The following is a 15589-nucleotide window of genomic DNA, read 5'->3' as shown; positions in this document are numbered from 1 at the left end:
AGGACCCTTCTGACGTTAGATTGAGCCCTATCAATAGTCATAAAAACCATTACGTATCGGCTGCGTTTCCTGATAAAAGATTTGCCTCCTTCCGAGCGGGCCATTTCTGCCAATTTAGGGTCAAGGTGAGAAAGGGCTGCTCTGCGGCGCTCTATAGATAAAGACACATTTGTATTTCCCAAAAGACATATTGTCCTTTGTGCCCACTCTCTAATTTGTAGGTGATCAAATGGTTGTGAGGACATTATAGCATTGTCTGCTAATTGAAGGATCTGTGTCAGTGGTCCTACTAGGTCCAGTAGTTTATTCTGAGTGGAATTTAGTGACTTGTCAATGCCCCTTTTAGGGTCCCGACCACTTCGGGTCATGAAAGTGATGATATTAGGGTCAAATTCTGGGGTATGTGCCTCTTTGTCTGGGAGAATAGGATGGGGGCATTCCGCCCGTAATTTGTTCCTGGTTGAATTAGACAGGGGTCTACGTAACCAATGTTGTAAAAATGTTGTAATATGTGGGGCAGGTGACCATTCAGAGGATCTAGGGTGCCTCAAATTATACAGTTAAAACATGGGTTGGCCAAGAGGGTCCATAATAGCATTTTCTATAACCTCTGTGTTTTCAGGTATTTCATTAGATGGGTCGTGGTCCGATTCATCAGACAAATAGTCCTCTGGGTAATAATCCTTATCTACTGGAGTGGGTGAATTTTTAAAAAATTTCCTCCGCAGAGGTTTTACCCTCCCTTTATTATTACCCCAGGAGGGGTTGCTCTCCAGATTATGCATCTTTTTAGATTTCTTTTTAGGTTGATTAGTATCTAACTGATCTTCTAAAGACTCTTGTAGGATGTTTTTTACTAGGGCTTGCATGTCCCCATAGCCAATGATATGGCTTTAGCAACTGAAGCAGAAATCATGGACTGTATGTCCTGGGATTGTTCTGAATCAGACATGATACATCTGAATGGATGCTAAGGATTGTTAACAGTTATAAAATTATCTGTAGTAACCTGCTGCAGAGCTCGTTTGAGTACCGCAATGTAAGACAATATTATGAAATAATATTTTTAAAATAATATATATTATTGCTCAATAAAGTTATTTTCTCTGTTGTAAAAGGCAGATCCGTAACAGTATAGATATGCAGGAATGGCACCTGCAATAAACACACAATTCAAAGAAAATACTTACAAAATAGCAAACGATATAATTGAAATGAGGATAGATAAAGTAGATATTAAAGGAAAATTGTTCAAAATAAGAGAGGATTGCACCGAATTGCAAAAGATTGCAAACGGGTGCAATCAAGGAAAAAATGCAAAACAAAATGGCCATGATCAAATGGCGATGCGCAAAAGACGTAGGGTTGCGTCACGTTAACCAAGATGGCGGCCGTATTAGGTAGAAGAAGAAGAAGGAAAATATGGCTGCTTGTGGGATTTACACAGATATAAAAGGACATGAAAAACACAGTATACATATAAGGTAACAACAAGTAGTATACAATTACGATACTGGAAAGGGAGAAAATATGGATAATTTCTACAAAAAAATTTAAAAGAGAAAACGGCATTAGTTGAAACCATTAAAGTTGTAAATTTTAGTAAATGAAAGAAAGAAAAGAGATTGACAGAAAGTAAATCCACTCTCATTGAATAAGTGGATGGAAAAAACCCCAGATGAGATAAATTGCAATTGAAGAGAAAACAGTCTGAACAAATAAATGACATCACCTTCTCTGTTGGAGCAGTAAAGGAAGTGAAAGGGACTGACTTATGTATATTATGGTTGCTGTGTCCCCATTGGTTGAGGGGCTTTTACTTTGTTTCAATGTTATGTATCTTTACTGCTGGAGATTTTCAAGTAAAGGAAGTAAAGCAAAATAGGAGCCTCCTGTCTTGCAATAAAATTGCATACAATCATTTATTATTATGCATCTCCCACAGATCTTGTAGTGTTGCTGCAGAAAGAGTAATCTTGTTGAGGCAGTAGATTTTATATTACTTTCCCGCTATAGCCCACTATTTTGTACAACCTTTACCCTTTGATTTATTATAATGGTACTAGGAGACATTTTGTCTTTATAAACATAATTTGTTTGAAGCCTGTTGTACTAAAAATGACTAAAATGGCTTCAATGTTTAAATAGCACTCTTGGCCGGAGCAGCAAGAGGGTTGAATTACCCCTCGCAAACAGAGCCATTGCATGTTTCAACATAATAGAAATTGCTTGCTTTCAATATGAAATTTATTTTCTCCTTAGACCACTAGATGGCAGCATATTCACATCAGATTAATTTGGTCATGCTACAATGTAATTAGAGCGAGGAGACTAGCTTCCTCCTATCCTCAAACTCATACCATTACCTCTATATTTGCTGCATTACAACTTACTTCCCACTGCAGGTATTTTTTATTTATTATCTTTGTGGAAGATATTTCGGCAAGGAGCCAAGCACACTCCAGAACACTATCAGCTGATTCAGTTTTGGCCTTAAACATATATGTATCATAGCATTTGGATTGCATAGTTTTTTTTTTTACTTCTTTTTTCTTCTTTCTTCTTTTAGTTTCACTTATATATAACCCCTATATCGTTTTTCATAAAATGTTGTTAAGGACCCAAGAGAGGTCTGACTATTTGTTAAGGGGCTAAAAATGAGGATCATTGTTATTTGTGCAAAACTAAAAAGAGATCTCACAGACTAAGTTCATCATTTTGAATGTATCTAACTTATATTATAATGTAGGTTCTAATTTGAATTTTCATGTTCCTGTGAGTTTATCCATATCTCTTGATAAGGAAAATTTGTAAATGTTACTTGCAAATGTAACCTATTACATTTATATTATATTTTGTTTAGGATTCCTCAATAAAAAAAAGGTCTCAGGTGTTATATATTTTTAAATAGATATTCCTCTCTCTCTCTCTCTCTCTCTCTCTCTCTCACTCTCTCTCACTCTCTCTCACTCTCTCTCACTCTCTCTCTCTCTCTCTCTCTCTCTCTCTCTCTCTCTCTCTCTATATATATATATATATATATATATATATATATATATTTCTGAATAAATAGAAAATATCTTCTATGTGAAGAACATTGGAATGTGAAATATTCATATTTCATGTCAGGTTAGCGCATTTGGTTAAACACAATCTGGTTTGCACGCGAGTAAGGTTGTTAGTTTTTTTATACTTTTTGCATTCCATTGAAGTCTAAGGGGGAATACGTTATGGCAGTCACATTATTTGATGTTTGACTTTTTAGTTAGTAAAGAGAAGGCAGTCAGAAGTAAAACCATAGGGAAGAGCAATATAACGATCAATATAAGTGCACAGTACAATTTTATATTCAGTAAAGTCAATCCTCACCCCATGATCTGTTGCATCTAAAAACCATCAACCAAGAGCTTGATATCTAGAGCAAATATCAGAGGAAACGTGCACTTGCCTGATGGAGTCTCTTGGTGCTCAAGAAGGAATTTAAATGCTGGAGACAGAAATCACCAGATGAAATACTCTCTAATTATTGTTGAAGATAATTACCATTTTTACATATTTGTTTCCTACTCCATTTAAAATCAATCAGCTAGATTACGAGTTTTGCGTTAGGCTTAAAAAGCAGCGTTGGCCGTTCCTAAAGCTGCTTTTTTTTAACGCCCGCTGGTATTACGAGTCTTTCAGGTACAGGCTCACCGCTCACTTTTTTGGCCAGACTTGGAAATACCGCAAATCCACTTACGTAAATTGCGTATCCTATTTTTTCAATGGGACTTGCATAGCGCCGGTATTACGAATCTGACAAAAAGTGAGCGGTAGACCCTCTCCTGTCAAGATTGGTACCGCATTTAAAAGTCAGTAGTTAAGAGTTTTACGCTACAACGCCGTAGCATAAAACTCTTAACTAAAGTGCTAAAAAGTACACTAACACTCATAAACTACCTATTAACCCCTAAACCGAGGCCCTCCCGCATCGCAAACACTAAAATTAAATTTGTAACCCCTAATCTGCCGAACCGGACATCGCCGCCACTATAATAAATATATTAACCCCTAAACCACCGCTCTCCCGCCTCGCAAACATTAGTTAAATATTATTAACCCCTAATCTGCCTTCCCTAACATCGCCGACACCTACCTACATTTATTAACCCCTAATCTGCCGCCCCCAACGTCGCCGCCACTATACTAAAGTTATTAACCCCTAAATCTAAGTCTAACCCTAATCCCCCCTAACTTAAATATAATTACAATAAATCTAAATAAAATTCCTATCATTAACTAAATTATTCCTATTTAAAACTAAATACTTACCTATAAAATAAACCCTAAACTAGCTACAATATAACTAATAGTTACATTGTATCTAGCTTAGGTTTTATTTTTATTTTACAGGCAAGCTTGTATTTATTTTAACTAGGTACAATAGTTATTAAATAGTTATTAACTACCTAGCTAAAATAAATACAAAAGTACCTGTAAAATAAAACCTAACCTAAGTTACAATTACACCTAACACTACACTATAATTAAATTAATTCCCTAAATTAAATACAATTAAATACAATTAAATAAAATTATCTAAAGAACAAAAACAAACAAACACTAAATTACAGAAAATAATAAACAAATTACAAGATTTTTAAACTAATTACACCTAATCTAATCCCCCCTAACGATATAAAAAGCCCCCCAAAATAAAAAAAGCCCTACCCTACACTAAATTACAAATAGCCCTTAAAAGGGCCTTTTGCGGGGCATTGCCCCAAATTAATCAGCTGTTTTACCTGTAAAAAAAAAATACAAGTCCCCCCAACATTAAAACCCACCACCCACACAACCAACCCTACTCTAAAACCCACCCAATACCCCCTTAAAAAAAATTAACAATAACCCCTTGAAGATCACCTTATCGGGAGACGTCTTCATCCACCTGGACCCAAGTCCTCAACGAAGCCGGGTGAAGTCTTCATCCAAGCCGGGCAAAGTGGTCCTCCAGACGGGCAGAAGTCTTCATCCAGGCGGCATCTTCTATCTTCATCCATCCAAGATGGCGTCCCTTCAATTCCGATTGACTGATAGAATTCTATCAGCCAATCGGAAATTAAGGTAGAAAAAATCCTATTGGCTGATGCAATCAGCCAATAGGATTGAAGTTCAATCCTATTGGCTTATCCAATCAGCCAATAGGATTGAGCTCGCATTCTATTGGCTGATTGGAAGTCTTGAAGATGGACCCGCTCCGCGCCGGATGGATGAAGATAGAAGATGCCGTCTGGATGAAGACTTCTGCCCATCTGGAGGACCATTTCACCCGGCTTGGATGAAGACTTCTCCCAGCTTCGTTGAGTACATCGGCCCGGTTGGATGAAGACGTCTCCCGGTAAGGTGATCTTCAAGGGGTTAGTGTTAGGTTTTTTTAAGGGGGTATTGGGTGGGTTTTAGAACAGGGTTGGTTGTGTGGGTGATGGGTTTTAATGTTGGGGGGGATTTGTATTTATTTTTACAGGTAAAAGAGCTGATTACTTTGGGGCAATGCCCCGCAAAAGGCCCTTTTAAGGGCTATTTGTAATTTAGTGTAGGGTAAGGGTTTTTTTTTATTTTGGGGGGCTTTTTAATTTTGTTAGGGGGGTTAGATTAGGTGTAATTAGCTTAAAAATCTTGTAATTTGTTTATTATTTTCTGTAATTTAGTCTTTGGTTTTGTTTGTACTTTAGATACTTTTATTTAATTGTATTTAATTGTATTTAATTTAGGGAAATAATTTAATTATAGTGTAGTGTTAGGTGTAATTGTAACTTAGGTTAGGTTTTATTTTACAGGTAACTTTGTATTTATTTTAGCTAGGTAGTTATTAAATAGTTAATAACTATTTAGTAACTATTGTACCTAATTAAAATAAATACAAACTTGCCTGTAAAATAAAAATAAACCCTAAGCTAGCTACAATGTAACTATTAGTTATATTGTAGCTAGCTTAGGGTTTATTTTATAGGTAAGTATTTAGTTTTAAATAGGAATTATTTAGTTAATGATAGGAATTTTTATTTAGATTTCTTTTAATTATATTTAAGTTAGGGGGTGTTAGGGTTAGACTTAGGTTTAGGGGTTAATACATTTAGTATAGTGGCAGCGATGTTGGGGGTGGCAGATTAGGGGTTAATAAAGGTAGGTAGGTGGCGGTGATGTTAGGGCCGGCAGATTAGGGATTAATAATATTTAACTAATATTTGCGAGGCGAGAGTGCGGCAGTATAGGGGTTAATATATTTATTATAGTGGTGGTGATGTTGGGACGGCAGATAAGGGGTTAATAAGTGTAGGTAGGTCGCGGCGACATTGGGGGCGGCAGAGTAGGGGTTAATAAATATAATGTAGGGTTCGGCGATGTTGGGGGCAGCAGATTAGGGGTTCATAAGTATAATGTAGGTGGCGGCGGTGTCCGGAGCGGCAGATTAGGGGTTAATAATTATAATGCAGGTGTCGGCGATGTCGGGGGAAGATTAGGGTTTAATGAGTGTAAGATTAGGAGTGTTTAGACTCTGGGTTCATGTTAGGGTGTTAGGTGTAGACATAAAATGTATTTCCCCATAGGAATTAATGGTGCTGCGTTACGGCTAGATTTAGAGTTTTGTCGGTAACGGGCTTTTTTCTGGCCGCACCATAAAAATAACTCTGGTATTGAGAGTCCACATAAAGGCTACGTTAGGCTCCAAAAAAGGAGCGTAGAGCATATTTAACGCAACTTCAACTCTCGATACCAGAGTTGCTTACGGACGCGGCCAGCCTAAAAAACGTGCTCGTGCACGATTCCCCCATAGAAAACAATGGGGCTGTTTGAGCTGAAAAAAAACCTAACACCTGCAAAAAAGCCGCGTTCAGCTCCTAACGCAGCCCCATTGTTGTCTATGGGGAAACACTTCCTACGTCTGCACCTAACACCCTAACATGTACCCCGAGTCTAAACACCCCTAACCTTACACTTATTAACCCCTATTCTGCCGCCCCCGCTATCGCTGACCCCTGCATATTATTTTTAACCCCTAATCTGCCGCTCCGTAAACCGCCGCTACTTACATTATCCCTATGTACCCCTAATCTGCTGCCCCTAACACCGCCGACCCCTATATTATATTTATTAACCCCTAATCTGCCCCCCACAACGTCGCCTCCACTTGCCTACACTTATTAACCCCTAATCTGCCGACCGGACCGCACCGCTATTCTAATAAATGTATTAACCCCTAAAGCTAAGTCTAACCCTAACACTAACACCCCCCTAAATTAAATATAATTTAAATCTAACGAAATTAATTAACTCTTATTAAATAAATTATTCCTATTTAAAGCTAAATACTTACCTGTAAAATAAATCCTAATATAGCTACAATATAAATTATAATTATATTGTAGCTATTTTAGGATTTATATTTATTTTACAAGTAACTTTGTATTTATTTTAACCAGGTACAATAGCTATTAAATAGTTAAGAACTATTTAATAGCTAAAATAGTTAAAATAATTACAAAATTACCTGTAAAATAAATCCTAACCTAAGTTACAATTAAACCTAACACTACACTATCAATAAATTAATTAAATAAAATACCTACAATTACCTACAATTAAACCTAACACTACACTATCAATAAATTAATTAAATACAATTCCTACAAATAAATACAATGAAATAAACTAACTAAAGTACAAAAAATAAAAAAGAACTAAGTTACAAAAAATAAAAAAATATTTACAAACATTAGAAAAAATATTACAACAATTTTAAACTAATTACACCTACTCTAAGCCCCCTAATAAAATAACAAAGCCCCCCAAAATAAAAAAATGCCCTACCCTATTCTAAATTACAAAAGTTCAAAGCTCTTTTACCTTACCAGCCCTGAACAGGGCCCTTTGCGGGGCATGCCCCAAAGAATTCAGCTCTTTTGCCTGTAAAAAGAAACATACAATACCCCCCCCCCAACATTACAACCCACCACCCACATACCCCTAATCTAACCCAAACCCCCCTTAAATAAACCTAACACTAAGCCCCTGAATATCTTCCTACCTTATCTTCACCCTGCCAGGTTCACCGATCCGTCCTCGGAAGTCTTGATCCAAGCCTCGGAAGTGTTGATCCAAGCCCAAGCGGGGGGCTGAAGAGCGACGTCCATCCTCGGGCTGAAGTCTGGATCCAAGCGGCGACTGAAGAAATCCATCCTCGGGCTGAAGTCGGAAGTCCATCATCTGGATGAAGTCTTCTATCAAGCCGCATCTTCAATCTTCTTTCTTCTGGAGCGGAGCAGAACCATCTTCTTCCAAGCCGACGCGGAACATCCTCTTCAACCGACGACTAGACGACGAATGACGGTTCCTTTAAATGACGTCATCCAAGATGGCATCCCTCGAATTCCGATTGGCTGTTCCGATCAGCCAATAGAATGCAAGCTCAATCTGATTGGCTGATTGGATCAGCCAATCGGATTGAACTTGATTCTAATTGGCTGATTCCATCAGCCAATCAGAATATTCCTACCTTAATTCCAATTGTCTGATAGAATCCTATCAGCCAATCGGAATTCGAGGGACGCCATCTTGGATGACGTCATTTAAAGGAACCGTCATTCGTCGTCTAGTCGTCGGTTGAAGAGGATGTTCCGCGTCGGAGGTCTGCAAGATGGATCCGGAAGAAAGAAGATTGAAGATGCCGTTGATAGAAGACTTCAGCCGGATCATGGACCTCTTCAGCTCCCGCTTGGATGATGACTTCAGCCGGATCATGGACCTCTTCAGCTCTCGCTTGGATGATGACTTCAGCCGGATCATGGACATCTTCAGCCCCCTGCTTGGGCTTGGATAAGGACATCGGAGGAGCTCTTCTAGATCGATCGGTGAACCTGGTATGGTGAAGATAAGGTAGGAAGATCTTCAGGGGCTTAGTGTTAGGTTTATTTAAGGGGGGTTTGGGTTAGATTAGGGGTATGTGGGTGGTGGGTTGTAATGTTGGGGGGGGTATTGTATGTGTTTTTTTTACAGGCAAAAGAGCTGAATTCTTTGGGGCATGCCCCGCAAAGGGCCCTGTTCAGGGCTGGTAAGGTAAAAGAGCTTTGAACTTTAGTAATTTAGAATAGGGTAGGGCATTTTTTTATTTTGGGGGTCTTTGTTATTTTATTAGGGGGCCTAGAGTAGGTGTAATTAGTTTAAAATTGTTGTAATATTTTTCTGATGTTTGTAAATATTTTTTTATTTTTTGTAACTTAGTTCTTTTTTATTTTTTGTACTTTAGTTAGTTTATTTCATTGTATTTATTTGTAGATATTGTATTTAATTTATTTATTGATAGTGTAGTGTTAGGTTTAATTGTGGGTAATTGTAGGTATTTTATTTAATTAATTTATTGATAGTGTAGTGTTAGGTTTAATTGTAACTTAGGTTAGGATTTATTTTACAGGTAATTTTGTAATTATTTTAACTATTTTAGCTATTGTACCTGGTTAAAATAAATACAAAGTTACCTGTAAAATAAATATAAATCCTAAAATAGCTACAATATAATTATAATTTATATTGTAGCTATATTAGGATTTATTTTACAGGTAAGTATTTAGCTTTAATTAGGAATAATTTATTTAATAAGAGTTAATTTATTTCATTAGATTTAAATTATATTTAACTTAGGGGGGTGTTAGTGTTAGAGTTAGACTTAGCTTTAGGGGTTAATACATTTATTAGAGTAGCGGTGAGCTCCAGTCGGCAGATTAGGGGTTAATGTTTGAAGTTAGGTGTTGGCGATGTTAGGGAGGGCAGATTAGGGGTTAATACTATTTATTATAGGGTTAGTGAGGCGGATTAGGGGTTAATAACTTTATTATAATAGCGGCACTTTGCGGTCGGCAGATTAGGGGTTAATAAGTGTAAGCAGATGGAGGCGACGTTGTGGGGGGCAGGTTAGGGGTTAATAAATATAATACAGGGGTCGGCGGTGTTAGGGGCAGCAGATTAGGGGTACATAGCTATAATGTAGCTGGCGGCGGCATGCGGACGGCAGATTAGGGGTTAATAAGTGTAGGTAGCTGGCGGCGACGTTGTGGGGGGCAGATTAGGGGTTAATAAATATAATATAGGGGTCGGCGGTGTTAGGGGCAGCAGTTTAGGGGTACATAAGGATAACGTAGGTGGCGGTCGGCAGATTAGGGGTTAAAAAATTGAATCGAGTGTCGCGATGTGGGGGGACCTCGGTTTAGGGGTACATAGGTAGTTTATGGGTGTTAGTGTACTTTAGAGCACAGTAGTTAAGAGCTTTATAAACCGGTGTTATCCCAGAAAGCTCTTAACTACTGACTTTTTTCTGCGGCTGGAGTTTTGCCGTTAGATTTCTAACGCTCACTTCAGACACGACTCTAAATACCGGAGTTAGGAAGATCCCATTGAAAAGATAGGATACGCAATTGACGTAAGGGGATATGCGGTATGGAAAAGTCGCGGCTGAAAAGTGAGCGTTAGACCCTTTCCTGACTGACTCCAAATACCGGCGGTAGCCTAAAACCAGCGTTAGGAGCCTCTAACGCTGGTTTTGACGGCTACCGCAAAACTCCAAATCTAGGCCTTAGTGAGTTATACGCTGCTTTTTTGCAGGTGTTAGACTTTTTTTCACCCGGCTCTCCCCGTTGATCCCTATGGGGAAATCGTGCACGAGCACGTTACACCAGCTCACCGGTAACGTAAGCAGCGTTGGTATTGGAGTGCGGTAATGAGCAAAATTTTGCTCAACGCTCACTTCTTGTCTGGTTTGTAAAAACCCGTAATACCAGCGCTGTCTGTAAGTGAGCAGTGAGCATAAACTGCTCATAACGCAAAACTCGTAATCTAGCCGAATATATATCAAGTTTATCATAGGGGCGGAAAATGAATTGATCATTTAATTATAGTTGAGACTCAAAGAGCTCTGTAAGAATGTCTGTCCTCCTGGCCCTGTGACTGTTATTCTGTTGGTTTTCTTCTGTCTGAGCAATTTAAAAAAAATCAATAAAAAATATTTTGTTTTTCGATATTCCCTTTTAAACTTTTTCAATTTGAAAATGAGTTTGGACATGTTCTACATGGATTTCTTACAGACAACAGGTAATATATTTCCATAGTTTGAATATATTGAACAATTTGTTGTTTGTTGTTTTGTTTTTGTTTTTTGTGTGTGTCATACACCATTTTTTTCATCTCAATTTTTCTTGAAAAAAGTCTTACCAGCAATCTGTTTTTTAATACCTTTTAGCTTGCATACTTTGTTTACTGTACTTTGTTCTTAAATTGTATTTTATGTAATGTTTTCAGATCTTTAATTAAACAAAAGTTTCTAAAAACACATTTGTTAATGGAAAATGAATATATATATATATATATATATATATATATAGATACCCCCACCTCTGCCAATTCATAACAGGGTATATTTGTAATCATCATGCAAATACTCTAGTTTTCACAAGAGGAGGCTGCAAAATACATCAAACATTGTAAATAATGTTATCCCTTTGCTTTTTTTAACGTTACAGAGCAGAATTTATCAATCAATAATTTTTTTATTTTTTTTTTAAATTCTCTTTATTATTAGAGACACATCCATCAAAAGCATAGATATGTGGAATCATAGTACAGTTTTTAAAGCAATTTACATAGTAAGGACTGTCATTAAAATGAAATAGGAAAGAGCATCTATGCAGAATTGTTGTTTAGTAAGTCCACATACAGTCCATTGAAATCATCTCGGATAAGATTTTCAACTCTGGAGTCTCTCAAAATGACTTTGGGGGACAATTGTTGAACATTTTGATGAGGGTTGTATCTCAATTTTTCAACATATATTTATAACAAATTAAACAACAATAAACATCAATAACAGACAAAAATCTATCAAGCTTCAATAGTCTGATCATTCTTGTGCTCAAAAGAGAAATTGTGTATAAGTCTGCCAGATTGCGAATGGTGCAAGAGGGGGAGGAGGGAGGGACACATGAACTATAGAGAGAGGGGAGGGAATCCCCAACTTCATCTCCACACCAATTGTCCAATAGGAGGTATTTTCAGAAAAGCAGTTTCTATAGGTTTGTCTCAGTGGAGGGGTAATCTACAATCTTTGTAAGCGCAGGCCATTCACCTCTCAAAAAAGCTGATAAAATTAGTTAATGGTGAAGAAATGGTCACAGAATCTGTCCCTGCTTTGGGGGGGGGGGCAAAGTTGTCAGTAGAGGATGCCACTTCTTAAGTAAGGGGCTGAGTCTGTGTTTAGTGTCCAGTTTCGTGTCCTATTGTTCCACAAAAATATGTCTTAGTAGGAGGTTTCAAAATTGTGCCATAGTCTGAGCTTTTTTGGTAATCCATCTGCAAGAATGCAGTCCATTGTAATGTCTAATCCAAATGTGGTCCTTATCCAGTATTGAAGATGTCCCCAGAACTGTCTGACCAAAGGGCAAGAGTAGAAGTGGTGTTGGATATGTGGCGAGTCATTATGACATTTAACACATGTGCTAGGGTGTTGGGTGTTCCATTTGGCTAAACGGTCTGGAGTGATGTAATCCTTATGAAGAATACAAATCTGTGCCTCTCTGAGTGGAATGGCTAGTGTCGCAGCTTTTGCCCTTTCTAAACTGAGTTTTATGTCTAAAGTCGAGATATGGGTCGAAGTGAGTGGAACAATCCCCTCAACTATTTTAGTCTGTATAGTTGTTTCTTTCTGTTTAAACAGTCGTTTATAGAATTCAGAGGATGAAAAGATCCCGATTGAAAACAGTGTATGTGGAATAGAGAAGGGTGAAGAATGCCAAAACTCTGGGTTTTTGTTCTGTAGGTCATTGATATAATGTCTAAGTTGAAGGTAAGCATAGAAATGATTGCTACGAATGTTAAATTGTCTCTGTAGGTCATGAAAGGTTTTCACTGTGTGTAATAATGGGTCTAAAACTTCCCATAAGGTTCTGATTCCCAGATGTTTCCAAAAGAAGAAGGGTGCCGAGGTATTACCTGCCACTATTAGAATGTATTTAGGTGCAGGGAATTTTAGTTTCAAGTATCTGAATGTCATGTGCCAAGCTCTTAAGGGGTCTCTATACAAGGGGTTATCTTTGACAGCGGGTGTAATGTTTTTTGGAGAGGCATAAGGTAAGTAAGATAGAGCCAGTGGTGCTATCACTGATTCCTCGAGCCGCCCATCACAAAAGTGTGATGTGTTTAGCTGCCAGTCTACAACCAGTCTGATCAGGGATGTCCAATTATATAGTTTTAAATTCGGGAGGCCTAGTCCACCACTTAGGTATGGAAGTTGAAATTTGTCTGTTGCTATACAAGTTTTCTTTCCCTTCCAGATGAAGGTGTTGAAAGCTTTAGATAAAGATGTTATATCCTTTTTGGTCATAAGAAAGGGAAAGGAGAGAAGTGGGTATAAAATCTTGGGAAGGATGGCCATCTTGATCAAGTTGATCCGGCTGGATAAACCCAAGGGGAGATTCATTCAACCTTGCAACTGAGCTACCAGAGTGGCACATTGTTTGGAAATTTCATAAATTTTGTAAGGGTTTCTATACAAATGTATACCCAAATATGTGAGTGTGTTTTGGGCTTCCACAAATAGGTAACTGTGGGACGAGTGCTGGTGTCTGTTTAGCCATAGCATCTCAGACTTTGACGTGTTGATTTTATAGCCCGAGAAGCTACCAAAGTCTGAGATCGTCTGTTAGATGTGGGGGTGGTATATATTTGGTTTATTAATAAAGAGCAGCATATCATCTGCGTAAAGGGCTATCTCGACACTAGTGCCTTGGATGTTAATGCCTGGGAAAGTTTACCTAAGTTTCACTGCTGGCTCCAGAGCAATGTCAAAGAGCAAAGGGGATAGTGGGCATCCCTGCCACGTGCCCTGCTGCAGGAGGAAGTTGGGAGAGAATATACCATTAACTAGTATACATACTAACGGCTATGTGTATATTTTACGGATTATCTCCAAGAAAGGGCCTTGAAAGTTCAAACGTTTGAAGGTGTCAAGCAGATGTGGCCACTCGACACAATCAAAGGCCTTCTCTGCGTCTAAGGACAGCAGGAAGGCCTCAGTAGCCCCTTTAGCCCCACCATCTCTCCCCAATGCCCAATAATAGTTAATGACCTGGAGTACTCTGCGTATATTCACGACTGATGTACGCTTGAAGACAAAATCTATCTGCTCAGTATTTAAGATGGAGGGAAGTAGGGTCTTCAAGTGGTTTGCCAGGATTTTCATTATGATTTTGCAATCCGTGTTTAGTAGGGAAATGGGACGATAGGATTCTGGAAGTGTATGATCTTTTCCTGGTTTGGGGACAAGGGTGATATGGGCAGAGGATAAGTTTTGTGAGGGTAAGGTGTTCTCTTGGAAATAAGTATGATATAATTTTGCTAAAATGGGAGTAACTTGTCCATGAAGGAGTTGGTAAAACTCTGTCGGTAGCCAATCTGAGCCTGGTGCTTTACCTATAGAGATAGATTTCAGGGTGAAGGCTATTTCGTCATTGGATCTTGGGGCGTTTAGACTGGTCACTTGATCTTGAGTAAGTTTGATTGACTGATTGCCATAAGGAAGATTGTTTATCTAATGGGTTCACCGGCTACCTTGTGTAAAGATGAGTGTAGTATTTGGCAAAGCAGTTTGCCACTTCGAGTGGTGATGAGTAAGTTTTGAATGTGGGTCCCTGACTGCTCTACCCTGAAGCCACACTCTGTCAAGAGAGTGCGAGGATGTTAAATTGAAATCACCTCCTCCTAGTATAAGTATCGTTCTCATATAAGGAGCTAGGGCCTGGAGTAGTGTGTTCCAAAAGGAGGGGGGATCTATGATTGGGTGCGTTAAAAATTCAAAAAGTGTAATTTATTGTGTTAACTTGTGCTTGTACGTTGAGAAACCGTCCCTCTGTGTCAACATGAGTGTGTGTAATGTTTGCGGTAAGTCTTTTACCGAACAGGATAGCCAGGCCTCTGCTTGCACTTGTGTGTGAATGAAATGCTGCTGTTCCTACCCAATCACTTTTTAATTTTTGGTGTTCATCTTCCATGAGTTGGGTCTCATGCAGAAAAGCAATATCTGCCCCTAAACGTCTCAGTTGTCTAAGAATTGATTTCCGTTTTATGGGGAGTTAATGTCCCCAACATTCCATGTGATAAGTTTCAATGACATCTTAGATTGGTAAGGATGTCTGTATGGTGCGGAGATGGAGTATCAAGGGGGTATTGGGAAGGGACTTCTGCAGTGGCCAATTTGTGGCAAGTGATATAATTAAGGTTTGAAGACTTTCAAGTCTGGGGTAGGTATTTTTCAATCGTATAACATAATTATCTAGGTACTTGAATGGGGTCCGTGACAATATCACATATAATCCCTTTGTGTCACTATGGTATTTCTTATCCCCCCTTGTAGGTTTACTGTTCATGCAGGCATGGTGCTGTTGTTGTAGTGTATCATTGTGCCAAAAGAGAAGCCCAACAGCACTTATCATGATGCACAGCAGATGCAAAGAATAAGAAATCTGCATACCTCCACCGTGTGTTAGGGTAAACCCATTCAACCACCCAT

This window comes from Bombina bombina, chromosome 6, assembly GCF_027579735.1.
Source record: "Bombina bombina isolate aBomBom1 chromosome 6, aBomBom1.pri, whole genome shotgun sequence".
NCBI classification, from domain to species: Eukaryota; Metazoa; Chordata; class Amphibia; order Anura; family Bombinatoridae; genus Bombina; species Bombina bombina.
This window is presented reverse-complemented; position numbering follows the sequence as displayed.